This window comes from Camelus dromedarius, chromosome 1 (assembly GCF_036321535.1).
Source record: "Camelus dromedarius isolate mCamDro1 chromosome 1, mCamDro1.pat, whole genome shotgun sequence".
NCBI classification, from domain to species: domain Eukaryota; kingdom Metazoa; phylum Chordata; class Mammalia; order Artiodactyla; family Camelidae; genus Camelus; species Camelus dromedarius.
Window position 1 is genome coordinate 73,988,841 of NC_087436.1, and position 12,648 is coordinate 74,001,488.

A 12,648-nucleotide genomic window follows, 5' to 3' on the forward strand; every position below is an offset into this window, starting at 1 on the left:
AAAAAAGTAAAATCTTGGATACCAACAGTACCAGATATGGTGGACATATGAGAGTGAGATGGAGAGCTTTGCCAGACCCTAGAAAGTAGTGCAGTGGTACACAGTGGAGCTGGTTAAGAATTTTGCTAAAGGTTTCTATTAAGAACCTTTGCATGTGGGTGAAATTTAGGAAGAGAGAGGGCGGGAAGGACGCACGGAAAGAAGGAGAGATTGATTTGGGGAAAGGAGTTCTGTTTTTAAAGCCTCAAATCTGTTTACACTTTGTTTAGCAACAGCTAGCAGCTTTAGCAGTCTTCATTTTCTATAGTCACCTTACCTCATATCTTCTTAGGGATCTATCTGCCTTCTGTCCCTGTTGGTAAAAACTTCTGACGTGCTTATGAGAGGTCGGATGAAATGGGTGTGGGCCATTCTACCAAAAAAGGCATTATGTACCGGACAGCAGTTTAGGGCTCTCTGAATTGGATTTTATTTTCTTAGATACTGAGGACTTTTTCCTGAGTGGGTAAGTTTTTGGTGTGAAGACAAAAAACACACTGGAAAATTAAAGAGATCATCTTATTCAGGCTACTGCTATGGGAAAAATGTTCATTAAGGAGGAATGAATGTCTTAAAGGAAGATAGACAGTCTGGAGTTTTATAGAGGCATGTAATCAAGAGAGTCCTGAGTTAGGATGACGACAGGTCTTATTTCCCATAGGCGGGGCGGTCCTTTTAGCTGGAATGCAAAAAGGCCACGAGGTATCTCAATTGTTTTTGGGAGCACAGGGCTCAGATAAAGTTCAACATTGTCAGTGGACACGAAAGCCCATTTGTGTTTGAATCCTACTTCCATCATTTTGTAGCTGTGTGACCTTAGGCAAATTACTTAACCTCTCTGTGTGTCAGACTCTTCATCTATAAGATGGGAATAATACATAGTACTTACCTGATGGAGATGTTTTAAGGATTAAATGAGATGAAGCAAAAAAAGTGCCTGGCACTATATATGAGTTCAATAAGTATTATTAACATTCTTAAGTATTCTGTATAGGACAGAAATTAGATTTACAAAGATGGACAAAACTTGCTGGTGCACTCATGTGAAACTTTACAGAAGGCCAGAAGCTTTATTCAGATAAGACAGATTGGTTTCATGCCTCCCTAAAAAGTTGACACATAGAAATGCTGAATATATACACAACAAAATAACTCAGAAAACTTTTTTAAATGCTAAATTATAAAGACAATTAAACAATAGTTAAAATCTTTATGTGTGTAAACAGTTTTCTTTTATATATAGTGGACCAGTGGAATTTGTTTAAATGAATAGTTTGAAATGATGCCCCTTCTTTATGTCTTTTTGGAGAATGTTAGTCTTTCTTTAAAATTGTCTTGTGGCTGATTCAAATAGTATAATTAAATTAAGATAAATTTCATTTTAGGGAAATAGTTTATTAAATATAATTTCAAGCTATCTCTCCTTAATAAACTCAAGGTGGGCTTTGAGGAGAGAAGCCTCTATTGTTTGTCAGGAACACTGGTCGGCACTTGAAATATTTTCCTCCTTTTCAGTAATCCTGTGAGGTAGGGGTTATATGCCCATTTTACATCTGAAAAAATACTAGATGGGAGGAAGCTATAGCTCAGTGGCAGAGTGCATGTTTATCATGCATGAGGTCCTGGGTTCAATCCCCAGTACCTCCATTAAAATAAATAAGTAAATAATAAATCTAATTATCTCCCCACCCAAACAAACAACAACAAAAACTAGAAGAACCTCAGAGAGATTGAATAACTTGCCCAAGATCAAGAAGCTAGTAACTAGGGGTTCAGATTCCCAGTTAAGGGCTCAAGAGACTGTCAGCCTGCTGAGGGAAAGGAAAGTGGTTTTCTTATTACCACCTCATTACCATGTCCTCCTCTCTTACAGAGCTGGCATGGGGGTCTCCAGAGGCACAGATCACTGAAATTCATTGACTAGTTTTATTTGGAGGCCCATTAGAAATCCTCTGAATTACAGCTCTAATATTTACTGCAACCTTAACTATACAGTTCTAGGCACTTTACATATGATAACTCATTTAAACTTCACAAAATCCAATGAGGTAAGTACCAGCATTATTCTCATTTACAGATGAGGACACTGAGAGTTCAGATAACTTTTCCGAGATTGTACGGCTAGTAAGTAGTAAAGCCAGGGTTCAAATCTAGGCAGTCTGGCACCAGCGGTCACACTCTTACCACTGTTCTGTAAGCTCTGACACCAAAACAAAATGGAATAATCAGTTTGAATTTTGCATATGTGTGAAGTGGTTTGGAGAGATTAAAAAACATTTTAATTACTGTCCCAAACCAACAGAAGCCTGTCAGGCTGGCTATTCAGGTTAAGTCACTCTCTAGTTAGCACAAGAATTTTCCAGGAAAATAATGAAAACAAACAGACATTAGATGATTCACCCCAGTAGAAGCCCAATTATCTATGTTCCTGCATTTCAGAAGTAATCTAGATGTCTTGTGACCTTGACCAAGTCTGGAACTTTTCCATATTATCTTTATTTCATGTAATGAGATGATCAAAGGTGGTATGTGATAACACAGGTTAGAAACTGCTATAGTCTGGTAGAGTCCACATTTAGGGAAAAGTTGGCTTGACTTGGTAAAAAGAACAGTGAGTATATGTATGACTCAGGATTAATTTAATCCTTTACATTTAGTCAGTCTGTCCCAGTCCTGTTCCATATATTGTCAGTATCATGGAAAATAAAGTCCAGAGATTCTAAGGACAAACCCAGGAGTCTGGGCCCATGGATGAGTTTGGTGTGTGTCCTCCAAGTCCACAGAGACTGAATACAAATTCAACCAACATTTTTAGAGCCCCTTGTAAGCCACTATGCTAGGAGCTAGGAAGAATAGTAAATGGTTTACAGCCTCCAGAAGCTCAAATTCAATGGTAAAGTCAACCATCCCAAATATTTTTGGTGAATAAAAGAATTAATCATAAATTATCATGAGGTAAGCAACAAAGATTTACTATATAACACAGGGAATTATATGCAATATCTTGTAAGAACCTATAATGGAAAATAATCTGATATATATACCTGGATCACTTGGATGTACAGTTTAAACTAACACAAAATTGTAAATCAACTATACTTCAATAAAAAATTATAGTGATAAATACCATTGAGGGCATGAGAAAAGTCTTCCCTTCCTCAAGCCATTGAATTTGCATTGAGAACTGGACCACTCTGAACCAGACCCCTAGGGAGTGCCATGCACTGATTGACTCAGGCTGGGTTATTGTCCATACCTGAACCAATCATGAGTAGAATTCGATTATAGTGGTTTCTACCAGAGTCAATCATTATAGCTGCATGCAGTCATTCTCCCCAAATGAGTGACTACTACATAATGGGGAAATGGTAAGATAATTATTGAAGCATCTATAATGCCCACTAAAAATGCTAAATGCTTGATACTTAGAAGGGTGCTCTATTGGAGGTAAAAGAAGGGGAAGGAAAGATTTCATCTCTGGAAAGGTGTGTGGTTAGCGTCGAGACTTCAAAGATAGTAGTGAAGACTAACTATTAAGCGATTTTTAGGTGAATGGTACAACATGAACAACATTCAGAAAGAAAGAGCATGGAAGGGAAAAACAGAAAGTAGAATAATACAATTAGAGAAGAGAATGAGTGGGAAGTAAGGGAACTGTGTGAGCAGGCCAGCCTTGGGAGGTTCTGAATGTCAGTCCGAGGAGCCTGAATGTATTCTCTATCTAACGGGGAGCTGTGCAAGGTTTTAAGGAAGGTTATGGCATTATTAGTCTCTGCTCGCCAAGATTCTAAAGATTCTTTTGCATCAGGGTTGACCCAGGTCAGGCTGAATGTTTCCAGGTCACCCTGGGTTAGGCTGGTGTTTCCAAGTCTGACTCAAGCTTCAGGGACTAGGAACAGAGTTTCCTCTGCCTGTCTGATTTTGATCTAACTTGGGGAACCTGTTTCTACCATTCTACAAATATAAGTGTTATCTTTCCAAGACAGTTGGACACTGCCCTGTGGGCTTTCTGGGGGGTCCTGCCAGGGCCCCTGGGGAGTCTGACTCCTCAATCCACACTTACTTTTAACATAGCCACCAGCAGAAGGCAGTGTTCCTAGCTCAGCCTGTCAATCCCCAAGAATTCAGCAGGTAAAGGCAACTGCGATGCCACAAGCAGATGTAAAAGAGGTAATTCAGGTAGGGGAGGGAGGGAAGAGCTTAGTGGTAGAGTGGGTGCTTAGCATGCCTGAGGTCCTGGGTTCAATCCCCAGTACCGCCATTAAAATAAATAAGTGAGTAAACCTAATTACCTCCCCCTCAGAAAAAAAGAGACAATTCGAATGAATTAATTGTACTGCTTGGGGCTAGATTCCCAAGGAAACCTAGGAGGAATGCGATGGGAAGGATAAAAGGAAGGTGTTTACCCACGTCAGGGGTAGAAATAATCTTTTATGATATAATTTTGACTCCAGGTGTATTCCAGTAGTAATAAAAGCACATTAAATATTCACCCAGCCAGATGCAATCTGTTCAAGTCCCGTGAAATCCTTTATGGAGGTTACACTCTTTATCTTGATTTTCAGGGAAACTCTCATCTGAAAAAGCTCCAGGGCTAACAACGCTCTGCTCCTGTCAGAAGGGAAAAAAGGGCAACCTCCTATTCCCTGGAGCAAACAGGCCAAGAATAACTGAAATGGAGGAAGTGCGAGACTTCAAGCTTGTGCTGCTAACAAATCTTTTCTATGCTTATAACAGAGGAAGGGGTGCAACCAACCTGGGGCTAAACCCAGGGAATGCTTTTGAGTCAGAACTCCTTGAATGCTTTCTTGGTGATAGGCACTTGGCTAAATACTTCATACTTGATTGGCCAGTATGGTAGCCACCAGCCACATGTGGCCACTAAGCACTTGAAATGTGGCTAGTCCAAACCAAGATGTGCTTAAATTTTGAAGACTTAGTATGAAAAAAAGAATATAAAATATCTCATTAATATTTTTACATCGATTGCATGTTAAAATAATATTTTCGATATATTGGATTGAATGATATGTTATTAAAGGTAATTTTATTCTTTTTACTTCCTAAAATGACTACTAGGAAATTTAAAATTGCATAAATGGCTCACATTTGCAGTTTGCATGGTATTTCTATTGGAGAGTACAGCTTCAGATAATCTCCATTCTGCATCCCTATAACAACCGTATAACATACTGTTATTAGGTCTGTTTATTGAAGAAGAAACTGCTTATGTGTAGAGACTGCAAGGGACTTGCCCATCATTAGTAAGTGGTGGGGCTGTGATTCAAATCCAGGTTGGTCTCAACCACTATATTATATTGCCTCTTCAGCTTGCTTTATGAGTCAACATTTAAGTGTAGAACTCCGAGTAGGATGTGGTTCCCCCACTAATTGCCTGCATGAACTTGAGTGATTATCTTAATCTTTTCATGTCATTAGACATGACCTAATAAATCTAATAAGTCAATAATGAATCTTGTTTTATTTGAACCACTTCTTTGCCTTCACAATCTATGGAAACAAAGATTCAGTTCAACTTAATAAATATCTCTTTAATATCATTATGTACAAATTGAAAAAGCCCAAATAAACACCATCAAATATGTTAATTCCTGAAAGGGAGTTAATTATGTTTGGAGTAACACCACAATGAATGAACAAAACACATTTAGCTTTTCCAGTGGTAAAAAGAGAAGAGCAATGCTCACTTTAAGTTTAATGAATTACAGATACAACATGGTTTTGAATTGATATTGACTATATTGCAGGTTCTACATATGATCCTTTTTTAAGTATTCTACAACCTCTTACACAAAGAATCTTCCAGAACTTGAATGATTTTGGACCAAGGAAATCATACCAACTCTAAACATAAAAATCAAGGAAAAGGAAAGTCTAGTGTGATGGTGAAGTATTTAACTTCTATTATTGTCATATTTTGATTTAATTACTCTGGTGAGAATTCAAGTCCTCCGTAACACACTCCAAATGCTTCTTGCTTCTAGTCTTTTAGTGCATATATTGATCATAACCTGAGCTCCACTTGAAAAAGCAGCCCATCCTTCAAGGCCACAGTTGACCCTTAAAAGCATGAAGGAGTAATCCTTGGTATCACTTATATTCAGTGGTGAGACTCCAAGTCATAATCTCTGCTCGTGCTTGAGTGCAACTGACAAGAATATCAGACCTAGAATCCCCTGCAAATGAGGCTCACGTAAATTTGCCACAGAATTTCGACAGCACCCCTGCTTTCTCCAGTACTGGTCACTCGGTTTGGCCCTTGCCTCACCATCTGTCCCATGTTGTTCTTATTATTGCATCTAACTTGGCTTTGAAGCAGATGTTGTTTCAGCATTCCACAAGCCACAATGTGTTCTTGGAAATTATGTCTCAGTGACACCTAGTAACTATTTTCTGGCAATGTTTTTTTCTTTCAACTTCAGGTACAGCACACTGATTAAATCTTATTCTTTAATTCATGGTGCTCCATTAGCAGTTGGGTGTGTAAGGCCCTCTCTTAGTCATTCATTCATATACTCCTTTTCTTCTCCATTTTCCACTTTTATTCCTCTGTCCTCCCTATTAGCAATCATTCTTAAGTGTATGAAGTAAGTATATCCTTCTCTCTGTATGAGTTCTGTAAAATGTATATTTTTGTTTTGTGTGGAGGCATTTTTAATATACATAAATCATGTTGTAGTAAAAATCTCATTCTTTCTTTCTTCACCTAGTGCTACATTTTTTAAAAAGTCTGAACCATGTTGTCAAGTAAAATCTAGACTGCTGTGTCTAACTGATGCCTACTTGTCCATCCATTTCATCCATCCACACCACAGAAATGGACATGCACTTTGCCTTCAACTCACCAATACTGCTAACAATGCTGTGATGAACATCCTCATACATCTTCCCTTATGGGTGGGAATCCCTCTGGATTCCTACATCACACCCCTGAGCAGAAATGCTGGGGTAGAAGTAACATATACATCAGTCTGGGTCCTACTAGGATAACAGAAGTCACTCTGAGCATGTAAAACCAAGGGACTTTAATGCAAAGAACAGATTACAGAGGTGATGGAAGTGCTAAGAGCCAAACAAGGGATACAAGGTATCCGAAAGGTTAGCAATAGCAGGAATGCGCCCAGCACATCCAAACTGCAGGAATTACTTGTCATAGAAGCCTGGGTCTGATGGGAGCTGGAGCCATGTCAGGGTACCTGGGGGAAGCTGGAAGAAAAAGAAGAAATATAGGTACCCCCTGGAGACAGGGGAAAAGAGAAAAACACCCTGACTTTTCCTTCCCCTACCCCCAGTCTCCTTTCAGTAAGTTCTGCTAGTTAAACTACCCCAAATGCAGCCTGCAGGTGCCAAGGCAGAGCAGGGACAGGTGAGGAATAAATCAGAGAGCAGACGGTTGTAACACACTGAATAGTTGATTTGACTGAGTCCTGCTAGATTGCTCTCCATATTAACCTGCACCAGCTACATCCTACCAGCAGTATATCCCCACATTCCATCTACTCTTTACTGTCCACCACTCCAAAAAGTAGCAGTAGAGATCTCTTCCATCTTCCTTTGAATGTGCCTAGCTTATTGCAAATGCCTCGGGTATCTCTCAAATCTAGCAGCCTGCTGGAGCTCGAGGACCCAATCATCCATCAGGCCATAACCTCTTGAGGGCAGCAACCTCTTCAGTTTTATTTGTAAGCCCCTACTTGTCATTTTGCTCCATGGTACTGACCAAGTGATAAATACACTCACTTGCTGATTACTAGTGTCATGCCTTACCCTTTATTGTTATTATTCGGCTTTCATAGATGGCAGTTTTCAAGAAGCCACTTGTGGCACTGCGGAGAGAAGTCTCTAGGGAGAGTCTGCGGGTGAGGGAGAGAGTTGACACTCAGCCAACAAGCACAGTTTAAGACCATAATGGTTGTCAAAACACTGTGTTGGCTGGTAAATAGGCTCTCCTCTGAGCAATGCCGAGTGACCACTGTGCCCTGACTGCCTCAGCCACCTCCTTGGACCCAACCCTCCTGCCAAGATCAGCAGCTAAAGAGGTGATCCCAGCAATGGCCAGGGGACTCCAGAACCCTGCTGCTGCAATCTGGCCGGCCAGTCTCCAGATCGGTTCTTGCATATGTCATACTGGCTGTTAAATATTTTAAATATCCTTCCCCTGGAGGAGTATCACAAAAGACATATACGGGGAAGTCTGCAGACTTTTGGGTGTCCTATGACTCCCAGAAGCCTCATTTCTATGTGTGATGATGGCAGACAGAATTCTCCAGGATTACTTTCCTGATAGAAAATGTTCCATATGTTTCTTGTTTTTCTATTCACGTATAGCATACACAGCAAAGTGCGCAAATCTGAAGTGTACAGCTCACTGAATTTTTATATGTGTGCACCCCCATATCCACCACTGAGATCAAGATATAGGACATTGCCAGCATCCCAGCTGGCTCCATTCTGCCTCTTTGCCATCAATTACCTTAAATAACCACAGTTTTGCCTGTTTCAAAACTTCATGTAAATGGAAGCATTAAGTCCATACTCTTTTCAGTCTGTCTTTCTTTTGTTCAACATGAACAGTATTCTTCCTTTGGGGTTTATTTGGCTATTTTTCCAATTTGTTCATTTGGGTTCTTAGCTCATTAATTTGCAACCTTTCTTCTTCTTTCTTTTTTTTTGCATTTTTTAACAATTTAAAAAAATTGTGGCAAAATAAATATGACATAAAATTTGCCATTTTAACCATTCTAAGTGTACAACTCGGTGGCATTAATACATTCACAATGCTCTGCAAGCATCACGACTATCTATTTCCAAAAATTTTCACCAACTCAAACAGAAATTCTGTACTCAGTAAGGAGTAACTCCCTATTCTTACTCCCACTAGTCCCTAGTAACCTCTAACTTACTTCCTGTCCTAACGAATTTGCTTATTCTAGATATTTCATATAAGTGGAGTCATACAATATCTGTCCTTTTGCATTTGGCTCTTTTCATTTAACATAATATTTTCAATTCATGCATGTTGTAGCATGTATGAGAACTTCATTTCTTTTATGGTTAAGCAGTATTCCATTGTGTGTATAAATCACATTTTGTTTATCCATTTATTTGCTGATGGAAATCTGGGATGTTTCTGCCTCTTGGTTATTGTGAATAATGCTGCTGTGAATATTCTGTACAAATATCTAAGTCCCTGTTTTCCAGTTCTGAGGGTTTTATACCAAGACTGGAGTTGCTGAGTCATAGGGTAAGCCTATGTTTAGCTTTTTGAGGAACTGCCAAACTGTTTTTCACAGCAGCTGCACCATTTTACATTCCACCAGCAATGCACAAGGGTTCCAATTTCTCCACATCATTTCCAACCTTTGTAATTTTTTGTATTTATTTGTTTGTTTCTTTTTATAACCATCCTAGTTGGTGTGAAGTAGTATCTTATTGTGGTTTTGATTTGCATCTCACTAATGACTAATGATGTTGAGCATCTTTTAACATGTTGATTGGCCACTTGTATATCTTTTTTGGAGGAGTATCTATTCAAGTCCTTCATCTGTTTTTTAACTGGACTGTTTGTTTTTTTGTTGTTAAGTGATAGGAATTTTTAAAAATATATTCTGGATACTATACTCTTATCAGATATTTGAGTCACAAATATTTTCTCCCATTCTGTGGATTGTTTTTTCACTCTCTTGATAGTGCCGTTTGATGCACAACACAATGATGGTTTGTGATTTTTATGAAGTCCAGTTAATCTATTTTTTTTCTTTTTTGCTCCTGCCTTTGATATCATATATAAGAAACCATTGTCAAATCCAAGGTTATGCAAATATGCTCCTATATTTTCTTCTAAGAAAGTTATAGTTTTAGCTCTTAAATTTGTCTTTAATCCATGTTTGAGTTGATTTTTGTATATTCTATAAGTTAGGGGTCCAGCTTCATACTTTTGCATGTGGCTCTCCATTTTTCCCAGTATGATTTAATTTTTTTCCTTTTTCAGTTTTATTAGGTAGAATTATTACAGTTTGACTGCACATACATATTATATTGCATGTAAATACATATATACAGTATACTGCATATTTTTTAGTTTACATATATGTACTAATTATTGTTTCTAAGAACAGATTAGATCTTTAGCTTTTTAAACTTATATAGTTATCACAGGAATAAAGCCAACTATCAAATAATAATCAACAGAATGCAGTAACCCAATCATAAAGGATAGTCAAATGTGCTTACACATATTCAAGAAATCAAAATAATAGTTCATTTGTGTCCTTACTATTATTGTTATTATTTTTTAGATTCCTCATATAAATGATGTCATATGGCATTTATTCTTTCTCCTTCCCGCCCACTTCACTTAGAATGATAATCTTTAGGTCCATCCATATTGCTGCAAATGGCATTATTTTATTCTTTTTTTAAGGCTGGGTAGTGTTACATTGTATATATGTACCACATCTTTATCCAGTCATCTGTTGATGGACATTTCGGTTGTTTCCATGTCTTGGCTATCATAAATTGTGCTGTTATGAACATTGGGGTGCTCCAGTATCATTTATTGAGGAGATAATTCTCTCCTCATTGGTCTTGCCACTCTTGTCAAAAATCAATTGACCATAGATGTGAGAGTTTATTTCTGGGCTCTCAATTCTATTTCATTTGTCTATATAGATGGTTTTGATCATCGCAGCTTTTTGTATGTTTTGAAATAAGGAAATGTGAGTCTTCCAACTTCACTCTTCTTTTTCAAGATTGTTTTGACTATTTTGGGTCCATTGACCCAAAATTCTATATAAATTTTAGGATGAGTTTTTCCATTTCTTCCAAAAACATCACTGGGGCTTTGATAAGGATTGCATTGGATTAGTATATCACTGCGGGTAGTACTGTCTTCTTTATATTAAGTCTTCCAATTCATAAACATGAGATATATTTCCATTTATTTAGGTCTTAATTTTTCTTCATTTTCAGTTTAATAATTTAAGGTGATTTCATTCTAAGTATCACTTTAGCTTTATCCTACAATTTTTGGTATTCCTACATTTATTCTTTAATTTCCACTTTGGTATCTTCCTTATTTGTGTGGTTTTATTTTCAAATAAATGCTTTTAAATATGATTTTATTACTGATATCTAACTTAACTGCAGTCTGATCAGGGTTGTGGGTTAAATGATACTAAGTCAGAGATGTGTTAAAACTTGCTTTATGAACTTGTATATATAATGTTCTATATCCTTCTGAAAAGAATGTGTTTTCTGTGATTGTTGGATGCAAAGTTCCACATACATTCATTAGATCAAGCTTTAAATCCTTTGTCCTCACTGATTTTTTTGGTCTGTTTGATTTATTACTGAGAGTTGTACTAAAGTCTTCCCATTAGGATAGTGTATTAATTTCTCTTTATAGCTCTATCAATTTTCCTTTTTATACTTTAACTTGTGTTATTAGGTGCACACAAGTTTAGAATTGTATATCTCTGTTTACTGTGTATGCATTCTATCATTTTTGCATAATGATACTTTTAATATTTTTATATCTCTAATGATCTTTTTTGTCTTAAAGTTTATTCTGCCTGATATTAATATGGTTATATCAGATTTCTTTTGGTTAATATCTGCCTAATATATATTTCTTTATATTTCTTTAATCAATATATGTATCCTCTTCTTAATTAAATAAAATAATTCAGTATTTTAGATAAGTCTTTTTTATTAATCTTCACTAATTAGAATTTATTATGATTTTATACAACCTACTTTTTAAAAGAATACCTACAGATTTATAATTTTCCTTGTTCAACATTTCATCTGATATTAATATTCATGTTGGGATCATTTCTCTTTTATCTGAAGTGCAACCTTTAGAATTTTCTTTAGTTATTGTCTTTTGATGATAAATTCTACTAGTTTTTGTCTAAAAATGTTTTTGATCCATATTATTGAAAGATAGTTTTACTAACTATTCAATTCTAAATCAACCGTTGTTCTCACTGAAACCTTGATTATTTAATGTCTTTGTCTTCTTTCACTGGTTTATATGTTAGCTTTTAGTCTGTTCTTTTTGTTCCTTTGTAATTAATCCACCTTTTCTATCTGGCTACTTTTAATGTCAACTATTTGTCTTTTGCATTTATGGTGAAATGTTAAGTGAGATTTTATTCTTATTTATCTTATTCAGGGTCCATTGTTCTTCCTGATATTGGGGATTTGTTTTTTCAATCAAGTCTGGAAAATTCTTAACCATTATCTTTTAAAATATCGCCTCTCAATAGACATTTTCCCAAAGAAGACATAAAGATGGCCAACATACTTCTAAGCAGATTTCCATAAGAAGATGGTTGTTCAACATCACTGACTATCAGAAAAATGCAAATCAAATAAGATATCACCTCACACCTGTAAGAATGGCCATCATCAAAAAGACTACAAATGACAAATATTGATTAGGATGTGGAGAAAGAGGCACCCTTGTACACTGTTGGTGAGAATATAAATTGGTGCAGCCACTGTGTGAAACAGAATGGAGGGTCCTCAAAAACCTAAAAATAGAACTACCATATGATCCAGCAACTCCACTCCTGGATATAT

At 36.9% G+C, this 12,648-nt stretch overlaps 1 non-coding gene across 1 annotated transcript; it reads left to right on the forward strand.

Annotated features, from left to right (window-relative positions):
- The first annotated feature begins 1,613 nt into the window (after positions 1 to 1,613).
- On the forward strand, positions 1,614 to 1,686 carry TRNAD-AUC (transfer RNA aspartic acid (anticodon AUC)). The gene has a single exon. It is a non-coding gene; the product is annotated as a tRNA-Asp (tRNA).
- The last annotated feature ends 10,962 nt before the right edge of the window (positions 1,687 to 12,648 follow it).